At 45.4% G+C, this 20,195-nt stretch overlaps 1 long non-coding RNA gene and 1 pseudogene across 1 annotated transcript; one reads left to right on the top strand and one right to left on the bottom strand.

Moving 5' to 3' along the window:
* LOC119962798 overlaps positions 1-16,804 on the bottom strand; it is an 84,181-nt pseudogene extending 67,377 nt beyond the window's left edge.
* On the top strand, positions 15,932-18,817 carry LOC119962799. The gene is made up of 2 exons (XR_005459969.1): positions 15,932-16,059; positions 17,798-18,817. It is a non-coding gene; the product is annotated as an uncharacterized LOC119962799 (long non-coding RNA).
* Positions 18,818-20,195: the final 1,378 nt, after the last annotated feature.

The following is a 20,195-nucleotide window of genomic DNA, read 5'->3' as shown; positions in this document are numbered from 1 at the left end:
TTACTGGTTTAGAGGGATTGGATGGAGGTGTGGGTTTAGGTGGGGTGCTCTTTGGCCCGAATGGCCTCCTTCTGCACTGTAAATTCTATGATTCTATGAATTTGGCAGCCACATCTTCTCAAAAGGCCACCGTTCATGAGGGAATCCAGCGGTGGATCAGCTGTGTCAGCTCAGACTTCTACAAACTATAGCAGTGAGTGTTTGACAATAAAGACATCTGCAATCAACAAAAGTCCAAGTGTATAGGATATATGTCGTCACCACACTCCTGTACTGTAAAGACTTGCTCTGTATATCAGTAACAAATGCTGGAGAAATTTCCAGCGGTAGCACACTATCCCATCCTCCAGATCCAATTGGAAGACCATCAAACAAATGTTTGTGTCCTACTTGAAGCCAGCTCCCCAAGCATTCAGGAAAATCTCCTACAACATCAATGGACTGTGCACTGTCCAGGTAACCGAAATGCATCTCACCCGTCAAAATGGCAAACATTCCAGAGAAGGACGATGAAAATGCTTCACTCTGAAGCTTTCCTTGAAATGTGCCAGCATTGACATCAAATAACCAGAAGGAGCTTGCTACTAGTCAGTCAAAATTACAACAACTTGTCCATCCAGCTCCTTCATGCTTTAAGTCCAATATCTTAAATGAGGAGGTAGAGCGGCACAGAAGAATAGGAAGCAAATCCTGCAATCTGGATTCCAAAACCACATGGGATGTCCTGCGCTATGTGCCCAAAGAACTGCAGATCGAGAACAGGCCTGTTCACTCACATGAAAACTCATGGCAAAAACTCAAGGCCTTGAGCAGATGTCATCCTGGAATCAAGAAACAGCCTATGACTGGCAAATTGCCTTAATAACCAGTGACTACTGCTTTAATATGAAATCCTCCTTTTGCCATACCACATACTCTTGCAGTTTAAGTGACGTGTCAAATTGTGCAAACCTCAAATCCACTTGGAACGAGGCTGACTATCCAAATTAATTTCACTGAAATTTTAAGGTCCACCAATGAAAGATCGTTTAAACAACACTCAGTTACTTGTGCAGCTAGTGCAACAAAACCAGGAAACTAGGGTAAAAAACAGCACTAACCATGGACAATCACAAGTTTATAAAATATTGTCCTCACCTAAAAATTGTTGATGCAAGTGCAAGCTTTGTAGCTGCTCCACCAGTGATCTAACTGTTTTGACCATCTAATTTTAAGTGTTTGTCATCAGCATGGCGTTATTTTTAAAATGACTGTTTGCCAAAGGAGACCAAAATTCCCTGGACCAATGAGTTGCAATCTCCCACTCCCATAAATCTTTAATCTTCAAAATTCTTCATCAGGTGAAGTGATGAGGAAGGAGCTACGCTCCGAAAGCTTGCGATTTCAAATAAACCTGTTGGATTTTAACCTGGTGTTGTAAGACTTCTTACTGTGCCCACTGCAGTCCAATGCTGGCATCGCTACATGATGACCAGCAATTTTGGCAGCCATCCCTTCATCCAAGCCATTTACATAGATGGTCAATCATTAAGGCCCCAGTGCTGATCAATGTGGCACACCGCTTGTTACATCTTGCCGATCTGAAAAAGAACCAGTTATGCCAATCCTCTGCTTCCTGCTTTTGGCATGTTATCGCCAGTGGTGATGTCAACATGTTATATACTTCAATACAAGTCCGACAATAATGAAGTATGCAAAGACGACTGAATATATACAGAGTTATGTGATGTTGGCAATAATAAGACTTTGATCCACCAAGCAGGTCAGAGAAACATGGGTTTGCCTGGTCTGCATTTTAGGCGCTTTCTCCAAGGAAATATAAGGTAACAATATCACAATTTAATCAAGTGAATAGTATCGTTCAAATGCATTTCTGGAACAAAGCAACCATCAACGCTATTAAAAACACCTAATTGCAAATATGGCTTTAACATCTTTCATTCCATCAAGGTATGTATCAAGTATCAAACCATAATAAAATAATACTCACATAAATGCTTAATACCCTGGCTGGCAACGTCATTATGGTTTTCATCTTACTTCAGTCTACAATATTAGCACTGCTCAAAGGTGCAGATAGACTTGACATATGGCTAGGTTTCTGGGGGAAACAGGGCAACACCCTGGAGTTTTTACAGTCAACACCAGTAAGGAACCTCTGAGCTGAAGCAAGTCAGCTTCAGTTCTGCTTTATAGGCCTGAGAAAGTCTTCAAAATTATCGACATTTGTTGCATAATTTCACTCTGCAGAAAGGGAACACATTCACATAAAAGTCCAAGGGCCAAGGTGCTGGCAGTCATGGTGGGCTGTCTCACCATTCTATCGAAATCACTGCAACGGTCAGCCTGCGGCACAAGAGCAAGAACCAGGCCAGGAAAATCAATGCATCAACTATCCATTGATGTTGTATTTAAAGGCTGCACTTGTTGTTGCATATTGATGATTATATAACTCTCTCAACCCTACAGTTCCATCATGAATATTATGCATCTAATCTCCTAGTCAATTTGTCATCTTCAATATTCACATCACCTCTGATAAACCTACACAGTACATTCAAAAAGAAAAAGGTGCATCTAGTTTATTTCTCTAAACAAGCATGTATTTCCTTACTTTTAGGGGAAGATGGTGGCATAGTGCTATTGACACTGGACTAGTAATCCAGAGGTCCAAGCTAATGCCCCAGGGGCACAAGTTCAAATCACACCACTGCAACTGGTGTCATTCAAATTGGGTTAATAAATCTGGGATATAAAGCTCGTCTCAGTAATGGTGACTATGAAACTATCAATTGTAAAAAAAAATACCATCTGGATCACGAATACCCTTTAGGGAAGGAAATCTGCCATTCTTACCTGATCTGGTCTATATGTACCTCCGGAGCCACAGCAATGTGATTGAATTTTAGCTGCCCTCACCAATGGGCTAGCAAGTCACTCAGTTCAAGGGGCAATTAGGCTTGGACAACAAATGCTGGCCTTGCCAGGGACACGCGCATCCCATGAAATAATAATTTTAAAAACTTTAATCACTGTCAAGTACAAAGTGTGTACGTTTCTGGTCTTGTGCTCTTTCCAAGTGCCTCCTCAGTGACAGAAGTGAGCATAATGGCAAAGGTCAGCCTGCAGCAGCAGCGCAAGTGGTGCATTCTATTGCTCCACAATGGGATCATCCAGTTATGGAGATTCTCCTTTTCTAATCATGTGATGGCGCTGTCATGACTGCCAATATCTTGATCCTAGGCATTTAAGTTCCTATCCTCTACTTGTCCCTTCTCTAGCCCCCTCGCAGGACTTTGTGGTTTGAGTAGATAAATCATCACTGATCAATAGATAGATGACACGTTTCTATCGCTCACTGTCTCTAAATACCTGCCATGTCACTCTGGAGATAATCTTTGGAGAATCTTGGAGAGGGTACATAAAGAGTTCATCAGGATGCAAGAACTATCTAATTTAGTTCCACAGCCAGCTTTATTCCCCATAACCCCACAAGTTATTCCTCTTCAAGTACACAATCAATTGCCTTTTAAAGGTTTCTATGGAATCGGATTCCACCACCCTTTCAGGGAGCACATTCCAATCTCAACAACCCCTCGTGTGAAGACACTTTTTGATTTCACCTCCAGTTCTTTTGCAAATTATATTAAAATTATTTTAAATCTATGACCTCTGATTAGAAGAAACAGTTTTCCCAACTTGTTCTGTCAAAACCTTCATTATTTTGAGAGCCTCTACCTATCCCTACTCCCAGTTTCTCCAATTTTTCCACTTAAGACCCTCATCTCTCGCATCATCTTGGCAAGTTTTATTTAACACTTCCAAAGTGTTAAAACAGAAGACTTTTTCAGCTTTTGGACGTGAAACAAACGCATCCCAACCACCAGCCTAAATTCTAATTAGTGTGAAAGGATGAACACAAAGCATGCAAGTAACTTCAGGAGCAATTATGCTCCCTAGGTTTACAACAGTGCTTTGGAGAAACAAAACCTTTCCCTTGGCAACTACTCAGCCAGAGCTACAGTTTTTAGGATGTATTTAGAAAAGGAAAAATCAGAGGCAGGGCCAATGCCTTTGCAGACTCCCCGTTACTGATGTGGAAACATGCTATGGTCCGCATGCTTAGCGTAGGCATGCTCAATACATTCTTCGACTTTGACTGTATTTTTATAACAGCCCTACCTTTCTTTTTACTCATTCCTAAAGAACTTCCTTATTGTGTTCATTACCGTGGTGTGGGTGACTCTGCTGCCCAACTGCAGCATTTGTTTTGTGAAGAGTCCTCACAGCACCAGTGAAATCTCTTCTTGAAGATTACCTTCATTTCCCAGTCAAAACAATAAAGTTGTCCTATAAAAGTTTTTATGCCCCCATTTGCCAGCTGCAAGGAGAAAGCAGAGAAGTTAATTATTTAAATAAACTCATCCCACCAAATATGCAGAGCTTCAGGAGCCACTCCAATTGCACAAATCCTGGTCAGCCTTTTCCAGTGATCAAAAATCCAACTGCACAGTGCTCAAACTACAGCCCAACCAATGATTTGTATAAGTTTAGAATTACCTTCATTTGCACTCATGTATTTTTATACAAACCCTAGGATTCCATTTGCTTTATTATTTTAATAAACAGATGTGTGTCGGAACCTAAGACTTCTCTGCTCTTCTCCTTTTACCCGAGGTGATTCACCTGAGGAAGGAGCAGTGCTCCGAAAGCTAGTGATTCGAAACAAACCTGCTGTACGTTAACCTGGTGTTGTAAGGCTTCTTACTGCGCTCACCCCAGTCCAATGTCGGTATCTCCACATTATGGCTTCTCCTTTTAAACTGTTCTATTAATGTATGTCTCCTCAGCTCATTATTCATTCAAAAAAGCACCTCACGTTTGTCTGCATTAAATTATATCTATTTGGCCAATCCAATATAACATCCCATTTTAAAGTTGCCTGCAGATTTTACCCGTTTAGATATTTTAACTACACATGAATGAGCCTTACACTGTTCCTTAGCAATACCATTGCTTACATCTCTCCAATCCATTAACACTACTCAATTTAATATTCACTGTCCAAATCCCTTCAATACTGCTTCTGACTTTTGATCAAAATGCCTCATACATCACCTGATTAAATAAACTACCTTGTGAAAATTCATGTAAACAATATCCTTTGCACTTTCTTATAAATACACACTTTCTGAAAATAATTCAAATGTGTTAGTCAGGATTTGCTATTAGAACACAGAACATACAGTGCAGAAGGAGGCCATTCAGCCCATCAAGTCTGCACCGACCCACTTAAGCCCTCACTTCCACCCTATCCCCATAACCCAATAACCCCTCCTAATCTTTTTGGTCACTAAGGGCAATTTATCATGGCCAATCCACCTAACCTGATGTCTTTGGACTGTGGGAGGAAATCGGAGCACCCGGAGGAAACCCACGCAGACACGGGGAGAATGTGCAAACTCCACACAGACAGTGACCCAGCAGAGAATCGAACCTGGGACCCTGGCGCTGTGAAGCCACAGTGCTATCCACTTGTGCTACCATATTGCCCTACTTTATCTATAGTAACTATCCTGAGATAAGCTGCATCTTTCCAAGCCAATTTTGATTTTACCCAGTATATTATGGCTTCAAGAACCTTATCCATTGCCCCGTCCTTTCACACTTTCTGAACAGAGGTGCTGCTTTGGAAACCTTTGATTTTAACTTCCCTTTTCAAATATTGTGAACACAGCCTCTTATTTTTTTTTTTGCCTTACTTCAGCATTCTTAAAATGTATGTCATCGATATCGGGTGCCTCTTCCAACAGGTTCAAACAGCTTCTTTCAATATTGCTTCCTTACCTACAAATTTCTTATCTAATTAAGCCCCTGCTTCCTCCTGTAGCCTTCCATTGCCATTATCACACACTTGTGCAGATTATGACAAATTACTCATTTAGTCCCTCTGACATTTCTTCATCCGCCGTGAGATTTCCCTTTTCCTCTCAATTAACAATTCTTTTACTTATCAGTTTAGAAAATGCATCACTATTTCCTTCTGAAAGTTGCCAGTATATTCTCAAAACATCCTGTTAGGTGCACTAATTGTTTTCCTCCCCAATTCATCATTATTTTACCTCACTAATTACAGTTTAATTTTCAAATTTACAAACATCAGTTAAAATCTGGAACACTTTCCCCAAGTCTTTGGATGACGTGTCAAAGGCATTTTTCAAGTTTTGCATTGATAGATTTTAGTTGAGTAAAGATCTCAAGAAATATGGGAAAGAAATGGCAAAGTCCAGAGCAACCATAATTGGAATGAATGGAGAAAACAGGCGTGGGATGGAATAGTGTTTCTCCATTCATTTTTTAAAAATCAGTCATCCAGCTTAAACTGTTCCCATGCCAATTATTTGTATTCACTTAAGCATATTTTCAGTCACATAAATGTTCCTACATTTGTATTACCTACTCAGACCATTTGATTTCTTAAAATATATGGTTTATTTGAACTTTCAGAAAGCTTTTGATAAAGCCTGACCCAGTAAAATTAAAGTGCATGGGATTGCGGGTAGTGTATCAAGATGGATAGAAGACTGGTTGGTAGACAGGGAAACAAAGGAACAAATGGGCCTTTTTCCAAATGGCAGGCAATGACTAGTGTGGTATCGCAGGGCTCGGTGCTAGGACCCCAACTATTCAGAATATATGTTACTGATTTACATGGGGGAGCAAAATGTTAATAGTTCCAAATTTGCAGGTGACATCTGTTGGGTTGGAGGGTGAGCTGTGAGGAGGATGCAGAGATCCTTCGGTGTGATTTGGACCAGTTGAGTGGGCAAATGAACGGCAAATGCAATACAATGTGGATAAATGTGAGGTTATCCACTTTGAATAAGCAGATGAATGGCCAAAAGTAGGATGGGAAATGTGCAATGAGACCTTGGTGCCCTTGTACAGTCACTGAAGGTAAGCATACAGGTGCAGCAGGCAGTAAAGAAGGCAAATGGTATGTTGGCCTTCATAGCCATGACAGGATTAGAGTACAAGAGCAGAGATGTCTTGCTACAATTATACAGGGCCTTGGCGAGACCACACCTGGATGTTGTGTGCAGTTTTAGTCTCCTTGTCCAAGGAAGGATGTTCTTGCTATAGAGGGAGTGCAGAGAAGGTTTACCAGGCTGATTCCTGGGATGGCAGGACAGATTTATGAGGAAAGATTGAGTCAGTGAGGATTATATTCGCTGGGGTTCGGTAGAATTAGGCCGATTTAATAAAAACCTATAAAGTTCCAGCAGGACTAGACAGGGAGATGCAGGAAGTGTGATGTCTAGAACCAAGGGTCATTGTCTAAGGAAACAGGGTAAACCATTTAGGACCGAGACGAGGAGAAATTTATTCACTAAGAGAGTGGTAAGCCTGTGGAATTTGCAACCACAGGAACAATTGAGGCCAAAATGGTGTATGTTTCCAAGAAGCAGTTAGATATAGCACTTGGGGCAAAGGGAGATCAAAGGATATGGGGGGTGGGGGGATGCCGGGAACAGGCTATTGAGTTGGATGATCAGCCATGATCATAATGAATGGCAAAGTAGGCTCAAAGGGTGGAATGGCCTACTCCTGCTCCTATTTTCTATGTTTCTATATTCAGCATTACCTACTTTCTGGTTGAACTAAACATTTATATTAAAAAAGAACCATCTCAGCAATCCCACTCATCTTAGTCTAACAGAAGGAAGAACTACTACTGGCAGTAAGGTAACTGTATTCAGCCTCTTTCAACATCAGATTTTCGTGAGTCATTACGGTCACAAATTGTGCACAATACAATTATGAGCAGTAAAATCAAGCACACTGAAACAAGGCACAAAAACATGTTACCTATCTTTCAAGTATTAAGGAAAGAAGTTAAAGTGTTTGATACTGTAGTTATCTCAGACCAGTACAATTGGGCATGCTTCAAAAAAATATACAAATTAGGATTTTAAATCAATTTAAGATTTAATTGATATGGATTCAAATGCAAGAGAAACAATAAAGAGGAACTAGAAATGGAGAAAACACACCAGCAAGTAATTTAATCTAAGTAGCCTCAATTTTGAGGTAAGAGAAACTAGGAATCAAAAATATAATGCGGTTGCCCTGGAAAGGAAGGGCGTGAGTGTATGCGGGCACAAAACAACTGCAATTCGAGCAGCTCCCAACATTCGACTCGGCTGGGATTTGAACCAGGGATACTACCCACCAATAAGGAGACTCCTTCAAGGAATAACCAGACTCTTAGAACACCTGATAATATGCAAAACATTGGCAGTTCTGTTCTCAACTCCCTTTGCAATAGTGTCACAAGTAGGCTTACATTAACACTGCAATGAAGTTACTCTGAAAGTCCCCTATTCGCCACACTACTGCACCTGTTTGGGTACACCGAGGGAGAATTCAGAATGCCCAATTCACTTAAGAAGCACATCTTTCAGGACTTGTGGGAGAAAAGCGGAGAGCCCGGAGGAAACCCACGCAAACACAGGGAGAACGTACAGACTCCACCCAGACAGCGATTCAAGCCGGGAAATGACAGCCTGGATCCCTGGCGCTGTGAGCAGCAGTGCTAGCCACTGTGCTACCGTTGTCACCGGGACTTGCATTCATATCGTACCTTTAATGGCAAAGAATGTTTTAATATGTTTATATAATAAATCATTACAGTGCAACATTATATCTCAATAGGTAACAGCTTAACACATTGTAATATGATGCAGCACTGCATTGTCACTTTTTGCGGTTTAGCTATAAGCAAAGGGGCACATGCACCAGCCATCTGATGAATCCCCAAAATGTCATAACCATCAACTCATTTTTTGACAAGGATAGGAATTTGCAGAGGGTGTGATGGGAATTTATTAATTAAAGGAAGGATTACAGTACAGTAACAAGCTATTTGACCGCACCAGACCATGTCTATTAAAAAGTACGTATTTTCAAAGGGGAGGGGTGGAACCTGGCAATCTAGTGTAATCACTTTAAACTCAAACTGTGGGGGTCTGAGTTTGGGAGAGTTGAGGTAAATGAGGAGCTGGAGGCAGCCCTGGGGGGCCCAATTGGACTTGGGGAGGTGATAGATGGACTGGGGGGCGATGCAATCGGGTAAAGCTCCGGAGCTGATGGGTTCCCAGTGAAATTTTATAAGAAGTTCTCTGGGTTACTGGGGCCGCTCCTGGTTAAGGCTTTCAACAAGTCCAAGGAGCAGGGAGTACTCCCCCCAACGTTATCACAGGCATCAATGTCTCTCACGCTGATGCTGGACAAGGATCTAGAGAGCTGTGGATCGTACAAGCCAATCTCCCTCTTGAATGTAGATGCCAAATTATTGGCAAAGATCTTGGCCACTCGAATAGAGGATTGTGTCCCGGAGATAATTGGGGAGGATCAGATGGGATTTGTAAAGGGCAGGCACCTGACATCCAACATTAGACGGCTTCTTAATGTAATTATGATGCCAGCGGAGGGGCGCGAGGCCGAGGTGGTGGCTGCCATGGACGCGGAGAAGGCTTTCGACCGAGTGGAGTGGAAGTATCTATGGATAGTTTAGGCAGGTTTGGCTTTGGGCAGGGATTTGTGGAGTGCGTCCAGCTATTGTACCAGGCCCCAGAGGCAAATGTAAGAACTAATCGAGTTCAGTCAGAATACTTCAGTCTTTGTCGGGGACAAGGTAGGTATGCCCACTCTCCCCATTAATGTTTGCCTTGGCCATAGAACCCTTAGCAATGACTCTGAGAGCAGCGAATACCTGGAGGGGAATAGTGAGAGGGGGTGGTAGAACAAAGAAAATTACAGTACAGGAACAGGCCCTTTGGCCCTCCCAGCCTGCGCCGATCCAGATCCTTTATCTAAACCTGTCCCCTATTTTCCAAGGTCTACTTCCCTCTGTTCCCCGCCCAATCATATATCTGTCTAGATGCATCTTAAATGATGGGGCACAATGGTGGTGGAGCACAAGGTCTCCCTCTATGCGGACGATTTGCTGCTTTATATCACGGAACCAGTGGTGGTGGTGGGGGGGGGGGGGGGGGAAGAGGAGAGAGAGAGAGCGAGAGAGAGAGAGAGAGACGAGAGAGGAGAGAGATGGAGAGAGAGAGAGCTGCGAGAGAGAGAGAGAGAGAGAGAGAGAGAAGATGACCAAAATCATGGAGGTATTAGCAGAATTTGGGCGATTTTCAGGCTATAAGTTAAACATGGGAAAAAGCTAAATGTTTGTGATTCAGGTACGGGGGCAGGAAAGCAGGCTGAAGGAGCTACCTTTTAAAGTGGTTGGGAAGATTTTAGGTATCTGGGGATTCAAGTGGCCAAGTATAGGGGGGGCAGCTTCACAAGTTAAATTTGGGCAAACCACTGGATCAAATGAGAAGGGATTTTTGTAGATGGGACATGCTCCCACTGACGCTGGCGGGGAGGGTTCAGACGGTGAAGATGACTGTCCTTCTGAGACCTCGTTTCCTTTTTTAGTGTCTCCCGATTTTTGCCCCAAACACTTTTTTCTAAGTATTAATGTGGTGATATTGAGGTTTATCTGGGGGAGTAAACCCCCGAGAGTAAAGAGGGTACTCCTGGAACGGGCCCTGCAGGGAAGGGGGATTGGCTCTCCCGATCTATATTAACTATTACTTGGGCTGCCAACATATCGATGGTCAGGAAGTGATAGTGGGGGAAGGGTTGGTCTGGGAGCGGATGGTGGCAGCATCCTACAAAGGTACGAGTTCTGAAGGCTTTACTGACAGCGCCCCTGCCGTTCTCGCCAGCTTAGTAGTCCACAAGTCCTATGGTGATGGCAGCCGAGGGTGTGGAGGCAATGGGCGGCCACATATGCAGACTGGAGGGGGCTTCCGTGTGGTCACCGATCTGTGACAATCACCGATTATCCTTGGGGGGGGGGGGGGGGGGGGCTTTAAGGTATGGCAGCGGGCAGGGATTGAGAGGTTTTGGGGATTTATTCGTCCAGGAGGCTTCCCGACCTTGGAGACATAGAGGAGGAGTTTGACTTGCCGGGAGGGGAACAGGGTTTCAGTATCAAGTGCGGACTTTGTACGGAGGACAGGTGCCATGCTCGTCTCACCTCCTCCGGAGGGACTACAGGATAAAGTACTGTCAAAACAGGGGTTGGTGCGGTGGGAAGTTTCGGACATATACAGGAATGGTTCGAGTGGAAGGCGCCCCTATCAGAGAGTTGAAGAGGAAGTGGGAAAAGAGAAGTTGGGAGGGGAGCCGGAAACTGAACTGCGGGTAAAGCCTTGAAAAGGGTAAATGCATCCTTCATCATGTGCTAGACTCAGATTGATTCAGTCAAGGTAGTCCACAGGGCCCACACACGGTACGCCCAGATGGCAGGTTCTTCGAGGAGGTGGAGGAAAGATGTGGGCAGTGGGGGTGGTTAGCCCGGCCAACCATGTTTATATGTTTTGGGCATGTCTGAAACTGAGGGAATTCTGGCAGGGATTTGCAGATTTTATGTCACAAGTCCAACCCCGAGGCCAAATTAGCAATACTTGGGGGTGTCGGAAGATCCTGGGGACAAGGGGGGGGGGTCCGATATTCTGGCTTTCTCTACCCTGGTGGCCCGTGAGATGGGATCTGGCTGAGATGGATGGGACTCGGAGCCCCCCAAATCAGGAGTGTGGGCCAGCGATATGGTTGAGTTTCTCAGTCTGGAGAAAATCAAATTTACTTTAAGAGGATCAATTCAGGGATTTGCCCGGAGTGACAGCAGTTATCGATTTCTTTAACAAAACTGAATGTCAGCAGTAAAAGGAAAGGGGGGGGGGTGGGGGAAGAGGAAAATAGGAGGCATGGTAATGTTAAATTAGTACAGGGAATTTAGTATAAGGATAATTGGGGTTAGGGTGGGAGCACACCAGAATAACAGGGAGTGGGATAGCTTAATCTTGGTTTCGGACAATGCTAGGCACAACATCGAGGGCCGAAGGGCCTGTTCTGTGCTGTACTGTTCTATGTTCTAAGTAGGGTACGTGGTTTAATTACAAATGCTTCAATAAATAATATTTTTTAAAGTACATATTTGGGTACCCTTTAACACTTTGAGCCTGTTCCACATTCAATGGATTGTGGTTGATTACAACTCAACTGTACGTGCCAGTCTTTGCCTCAAGTCCTTTGTACACCAGTCGCTGAAGGTAAGCATGTAGGTGCAACAGGCGGTAAAGGAAGAAAATGATATGTTGGCTTTCATAGCGAGAGGATTGGAGTACAGGAGCAGGGACGTCTTGCTGCAATTATACAGGGCCTTGGTGAGGCCAAAGCTGGTACAATGCCTGTAGTTTTTATCTCCTCATCGGAGAATGGATGTTCTTGCTCTAGAGAGAAAGTTTAAATGACCGATTCCAGAGATGGCAGGTATCATAGTTTAATCATAGAATTTACAGTGCAGAAGGAGGCCATTGGCCCATCGAGTCTGCACTGCTCTTTTGAAAGAGCACCCTACCCAAGCCCACATTGCCACCTATCCCCATAACCCAATAACCCACCATCACTAAGGGCAATTTTTAACACTAAAGGCAATTTCATAGATTATCATAGAATTTAGTGCATAAGGAGGCCATTCGGGCCCATCGGTCCTGCACTGGCTCTTGGAATGAGCACCGTACCCAAGGTCAACACCTCACCCTATCCCCACAACCCAGTAACCCCACCCAACACTAAGGGCAATTTTGGACACTAAGGACAATTTATCACGGCCAATCCACCTAACCTGCACATCTTTGAACTGGAGGAGGAAACCGGAGCACCGGAGGAACCCACGCACACACGGGGAGAACGTGCAGACTCCGCACAGACAGTGATCCAAGCCGGAATCGAACCTGGGACCCTGGAGCTGTGAGGCAATTGTGCTATCCACAATGCTACCGTGCTGCCCACAAATTTAAAATTAATTGTCATTTGTCATCCAAACTTCTATCAACCTTTACATGATTAAGTCTCTCCAAGTTTCACTCCTGAGAGATCGGACTCTAATTTTTAGACTATACCCCTTAACCTGAGACTCTCCCGCCAGCAGAAATGGGTTATCCCAATCAATCTAATCTGTTCCCTTTAATAATTAAAATCTTTGATCAAAACACCCCTTAACGTTCTAAAATCCAGATAATACCTTCCTTTTTGGAACCTCTCTTTGTAATTGAACCCTTCCACGCTGTCTACGCAATATTCTGGTAAACCTATGTTGCACTCGAAGGCCAATATATCCCTTCCTAAGGCGTGGTGTGCCCAGAGCTGCTTACAGTACTCCATGTGTGGTCTAACCAGAGTTTAGTACAACTGTCGTGTGACTTCTAGCTTATTATATTCCAGTCAAGATACAAAGGCAGTACAATTTTCAATGATTTTATGTACCTCTTCTGGACACTTTAAATGATCTATGTGCTTGGACATACAATCTCTTTGGAACTCAAACTGTGTTAGTTAGCTTATCACCATTTAGAAAGTACTCCGGTCTTTCCATTTTCTGTCACAAAGTGGCTAACCACAACATTTGCCCACATTGCTTTGAGCTCAGTGATTCCTGACCAAGTGAATAATTATCCTTCATTCCATGAGCTTCAACTTCAGCTAACTGGCTCTTACGAGGGACTTTATCAAAGGCCATCTAAAAGGTCCACAGATAGTAATATTCAAAAACATTTCTTGGTTACTAATAATCCTGAAATAAATCAGATTAAATAGGCATGATCACCTGCACTAATCTATGCAATCCCCACTCTAAACAGCAATCCTAATCCTTCCTTCAAATACCCATCAAAACTATCCATGAAAGTTAACATGGACTCTCAAGAGACACTTGGAAAGGGAGACGTAAAAGCTGGCCTTGCCCTGATCTTCCAAAGAACATCTCTGCATTTGATTTATAACCGATACCAGTACCCTCATAAAATCAGCAGCTGGGGATAATCAAGGATTGGATCATTTAACATACGTGGGAAAAAAACAATTCACAGGATGTAAAAATCCAAGTGAGAAATTAGCCTCTTAAACAGCTGTCCAGTCCCCCATTTGCCAAATATTGTCCAGGATAAAGAGCAGGGCTGAGTGTTGAAGCCAACTATTTTGAGGGAGAGGCATGGGAGAACTTCCTCTCTCTTCCATTCAATAACATTTGTGGATGGAACACAGAAGAAGAAACATCCAATAATTCATCAAACTATGACTTAAGCATTTCTTATAAATTAACATGAGAACATAACAGCCACATTGTGAAGATACAAGCATGACATCTCTGCTTGAAACAAGCAGTTTCTGTACACGTCTACACCATATTGTTCCAGTATTAAAAAATGGCATTCCAGTGGTACTAGTAGATACTGACAGAGACAATTATTGCAAAGCTGCAATGTGTTCAAAAGCCCTTATTTAATATTGCTGCCTTAAAAAGTGAATAATAAAAATGTGTAAAAGTGATCTGCCTGTATCTATTAAAAAAGGAAATGGTTTATATTAATACAACAACTTTCAAGACCTTGGATGTCCTAAATTGCCCCAAAGTCAATTAAGCACTTTTTGAAATATTGGCAAGGTGGTCATTAGGAAACACAGCAATTAATTTGTGCATTGTAGGTCCAATAATCACAATGGGACAACCAGATATTCTGGTTTTCATAATGTTGATTGAGGGATACATTTGGTCTGGCGGCCACGGAGGGAGAACACCTCCTAGCACCATTGAATAAGACCACTGGACGGGGGTTATTAAGAAAATGCCATCTCAACAACGCAGTACTGAGGCGTCAGCCCAGATTACCTACTCAACTCTGGTTTGGAGCTTCAACCCATCGCAGGCAAGAGTGCCAACCGCTGAGGAGTTTTTTTTAACTCATTCAAACTGTTTGCACCATTAAGTATATGGTTTAGGCCAGTTCCCCAAGGAAAGAAGCTGCACATATTGCAAATATTATATGCTTTTTACATTAAATGTAAATGATTAAAAACTCCAGACAAGTACAAATAATTAAGTTTGAAGGCCACAAGTCAGTGGACAACATTAAGTACACTAGCAAATTACTGTGGATGCTGGAATCTGAAACAAAAACAGAAAATGCTGGACAATCTCAGCAATCTCTCTGGATAGATTCGAAACGTTATCTCTGCTCTCTCTTCACAGCTGCTGTCAGACCTAAGATTGTCCAGCTTGTTCTGTTTTGTTTCAAACACATGGGACTTTGGCTTGGCATGCAATATGATATAGAGAAAATATGAGGGGGGGGGGGGAAGTAATGTACAGGTACCTTTCTGGACGTGGATGATATCGGAAAATTGGTCAAGGTGCCCCTGGTAAGGTGCTAGTAAGTCCACGATCGGTCATATCTTGTTTGGGCTGCTCTGCGAAAGTTCCCCGATAGCATCGTAGGCTCTCCAGTGAAGGCGATGGCGCGGTTGAGTCCCACCGAGAAGGATTGCTGGTCCCATCCTCGAGGCTTGGCTCAGCAGTCGGAAAGAGGTGCCCCACTTTCTGATACTCCTTCTTGAAGACCCACACCTGCTTCCTGGCGAACTCGTTGGCGGTTTGGCTGAGCTGGAAGACAGCTCTCGTACCATGCCTCTTGGTGAAGCTCTTGAAGCCGTCCACCGGCTCTCCACCTCCTGGAGGTCGAGCGGGGAGGGCGGGGTGCTGAGGGTCAGGAAGAGTTGCCCCCCACCATGTCGTCCTTCTCGGCCTTGCGCTTGCCCTGCTTCCACGCCTTCTCCGTCGCTGCAGGTGAGGAAGTGCTGGAAGGCGTCGCAGCGGGCCAGCACCGGGGTGGCTCTTCTGTGGTTCATCCACGGATCCGCCCCTTCTTGCGCTTGGAGATGAAGTCCTCCTCGAAGCGGCCGGTGGCTGTTTCTCGGGGATGTGGGGCACCGAGATGACGGGGAATTTCTCCACCAGGCGGCCGTACAGCCAGTCGAAGTGTTTGTAGCGGCGGTTGACCGAGATCTGGGTGTGACTGGGCACCAGGCGGTAGGAGATGTAGCTCTTGATGCCCTTGAACTTGGTCTGCTTGGTGGGCTCGTCGAGGAGCAGCTGAAGGGGTAAGGGTCCTCCTGCCACTCCGGGGCCGTGCGGCCCGCTCACCACACAGATGCGGTCGTCCGTCCTTGACGAAAACCCGCCGCCTCGCCCAGGATGAAGGCCTCGCCGCCCGACTTGACGAAGGTGGAGAAGCGGTTGAGGTTCCTGCTCGACGTGGCCGTGCTCTTGGAGGCGGCGGCGGACGATGGCCGAGCCCTGGACCGGCCCCCGGCCCCGTGCTCACTTTGTAGCGGCCGAGCCCGTCCAGCTCCGGGGAGAAGCTCCGTCCCCGCCGCCCCGCTCCCCGACAGGGGCTCGTCGCACACCGTCGAGTTGTCGTCCCAGTCGTCGTCCCAATCGTCGTCGTCGCCGCTGCCGGACGTCTGGTGCTGGAGGCCGGCCAGCTGGACCAGGCCCCCGGGCCCCCATCCTCCCGCCGCCTGGAGCTGAGGCGGGTGGCAGAAGGTGCTGCTGACCCGGGGCCGGCGGCCGCTGCCTGGGGCTGGGGTGGGAGGGCAATGCCGGCAACATTGGCATAGCGGGAAAAACGGGGGGCTCTGCGGCCGCCACCCCGCAGCCGCAGCCCGCTGGATCTGCACATAGGAGGCCGGGAAGAGACCCCTCTCCCCCGGCTGTTGACCCCCTCCAGCCAGCCCTCGATATCGTGCTCACTGTAAACGGTCAACACTCATCCTCCGGACTGAGATCTCCCCCCACATTATCACTCTGGAAATCATAGAGAGGAGCCCGAGCCTGGAGCGCCATCGTCCCGGCCCGGGCCCGCCTCACACCCAGACACCCCCTCAGACTCGCCCCAGATACCCCTCCCAGACTCGCCCCAGATACCCCTCCCAGACTCGCCCCAGATACCCCTCCCAGACTCGCCCCAGATACCCCCTCCCAGACTCAGCCCACGAGAACCCCTCCCCAGACTCGCCCCAGATACCCCCTCCAGGACTCGCCCAGATACCCCCCTCCCAGACTCGCCCCAGATACCCCCTTCCCAGGACTCGCCCAGATACCCCTCCCACGACTCGCCCAGATACCCCCTCCCAGACCTCGCCCCAGATACCCCCTCCCAGACTCGCCCCAGATACCCCTCCCAGCCTCGCCCCAGATACCCCCCTCCCAGCCTCACCCCAGATACCCCCCTCCCAGACTCACCCCAGATAACCCCCCTCCCAGCCTCAACCCCAGATACCCCCCCTCCCAGACTCACCCCAGATACCCCCTCCCAGACTCACCCCAGGTACTCCCCTCACACTCCCTCAGTCTAGATAATACCTCCTCCCTAGATATCCTTTCACTCTTCCCCCTAGATAACCTCTCCCTAGCTACTCCTTCACTCTCCCCCTAGATACTCCCCAAGACAGCCCTTACCCTCACCCCACCCCTGACTCACCCTCGACCCCCCCCACCGTCACCCTTCACTCCGGCTCCCGAGCCCCTCACTTCGGATTTCTTCCCCAAACACCACTCACTCCGATTCCCATTTTCCACGCACTCCGGTTCTTACTCCCCCACGCACTCCGGTTCTTTTTCACTCTTAAGCTGCCCAATCCTCCTGGTTCCGGCTCTCCCCTTAGTTGAGTGGTGGCGGAGAAGGCTTGCACTTCAATGGTTTTTCATGTCCCTTTCCAGCAAATGTCTCAATTCATAAATCCTGCGAGTTGAACAAAGAATCGAGTCCCGTTTGAATTCTGCAAAGAAACCTAACGGGTGAAAACAATGAAGAAACGCTTTTTGTTTCCCTTTCAGAGCAACTTCCCGCTGTTTTCCACCGAGCTCCAGGCTCGGGAGCCGCTCTGACTGTCTGAGTGACTGACTGACTGCCCCAGTCAGAGAAAAAAACACACGTAACCAGTCTGAGCAAGCAAGCTCCGACAGTAGGGGCAGGGCAGAGCATAACTCTCATAGGCACAATGCTACAAGCACCAACCCACTCATCAGCAACTTGATTCCACACTTCACGCCGCAGGAATTAATGCAATTTTAGCCTCCAATTGTGATTGAATCTGTTTGCATACACATGCAAAGCTTCTTCCTACTCAAATATGATTCATTCTCATGTCACGGGAAGTTTCCTTTTGGCATCATCACAAAAAGATTCGTATGATGCAAACTGAATAATATATAATTAGTTTAATAATTCACTGTTTTAATTGTTAAAGATGCCAGCGTAATATTTGCTATACTTACATTTAGGTTCTTGAGATAGCCTGACAGGATAAGCTTTTACAAACTGTCAAATTATTTTGCCTCCGGTCGCAAAGATGCATTTTGCCCTGGCGTCTGGTGAAGTACTCACCAGCAGCTCAATTTCTGGCTGGAAAACAACACTGAGTGGAAAGGAAACAAAGGAGAATGGCAGCAAGAAGCTCCTCTCCAAACCGGAGCCGCAGTAGAAAAGCATCTGTTTCAGATATCAGATCGATGGCACTGTGTGAAATAACGTTGTTTACTGCCATGAGTGGAGGAAAGAAAAGATCTTCATACTTCTAACTTATCAGAAACACCCTGTTCGCATTGCTGCGTAGATGTGGCACGAAAACATGTTTTTATTGGGGGAGAAGAATGTGAAATAATCTGGCTGTGATGGATTCGGAGTCATTACTTATTTGGAGACCGTGTGGCACCCGTTTTCCAGCGGGCTGAATCATGGGAAGTTTAACAATGTATTTAGCTCATTGACAAATTGGCCCTTTCTACATGTACCGTTTGTATCTATATTTTTACTGTTTTTAATAAAAAGACATGCCCAAGGGGCCTCCAAAACAGGCAATGGGCCCCTTGCATGTTATTGAGGGGTCAAAAGCCTGTTCAATGATCCCTCAGGGACAGAGATTTTCCAATAAACGGGGCAACTGCGACCTAAACATTCCTGTTGTGCCCACCCACCCCCATTGCTGGGAAGCAGCGTAATAATGTGTAACAAAATGCTCACGTTACCTGCAGACGCCGGCAGCGTGTGCATAGTTAATGAGGCCCCGAGTCGGTGTGCTGCTGGTTTGGGCTTTAAAACGGGCCATAACCAATTTCCACCCCTCAAGAGTTTGAATATGATCATTTTAAATTGACTCCGGCAGTATTACCTGGACCGAGACTCCTACACGCTGTGACTCATAATGCTGCAAATAATACTTTGCCTTTCTATTCCTTTCTTGTTGCGTGCCTATACAGATGAAGGATTCCATCCGGAGTTTGGTACAAAAAAACTTCATATCCTGTACGTAAGACCACTGGACTAGGAGTATGTTGTTTAACCCCTTCAGTCTGTGCCATTCAATGAGATCATGGTTGACCTGTTACCTGACTCCATTTGTCTCATATTCCGTGATACCTTTGGTTAACAAACATTTAAGGATTTCCAGTTTTAAAATTAACAATTAGATAAGTATCAATTGCTTTTTGCAGAAGAAGGGTTTGAAACTTCTACCAGCCTTTTCCTGTATTATGCTATTAGGCAGGTGGCAATAGGGCACTTAGAAAATCAACATATGATTATGCTACAGCAAAGTTGATTCAATAGAGGGAAATTGTATTTGACATAACCATTGTATTTGGATTTTCAAAACTGTGTGAGATAAGGTGCCACACAAAAGTTATTATGTAAAATTAAGACACATGGGATTGGAGGTAATAAATTGCATGGATTGAGGATTACTTATTGGACAGAAAAATAATAGGGTCTGAATTTTTAGGGATGGTCTCTGGCTTAGCCAAAATACTGCTGAGCCCCGAAGTCTCGCCCCAAAATCTTTGTGCTCACCATTTTCTCCTGTGGGGATGGGAGCTATGGGTCTCTTTTTTATAAATTTAGAGTGCCCAGTTATTTTTTTCCAATTAAGGGGCAATTTAGCGTGGCCAATCTGCCTACCCTGCACATCTTTGTGTTGTGGGGGCGAAACCCACGCAAATACGGGACGAATGTGCAAACACCACACAGACAGTGACCCAGAGCCGGGATAGAACCTGGGACCTCGGCAGCATGAGGCAGCAGTGCTAAGCACTTCGCCACCATGCTGCCCCCATCAGTTCACAGTTTGACAGCTACGAGTGGCTATCAAATCTTTGAAGTGGGGCTATGAATACAACTTCTTGTTTTATAAGGGATTAAATCATTGAGGCAATTCAAATATGTTTTCATCAATAAGTT

The sequence above is a fragment of the Scyliorhinus canicula genome, chromosome 3 (assembly GCF_902713615.1).
Source record: "Scyliorhinus canicula chromosome 3, sScyCan1.1, whole genome shotgun sequence".
NCBI lineage: Eukaryota > Metazoa > Chordata > Chondrichthyes > Carcharhiniformes > Scyliorhinidae > Scyliorhinus > Scyliorhinus canicula.
Note: the sequence above shows the minus strand (reverse complement) of the source record. Positions and strands in the feature narration are given on the sequence as shown.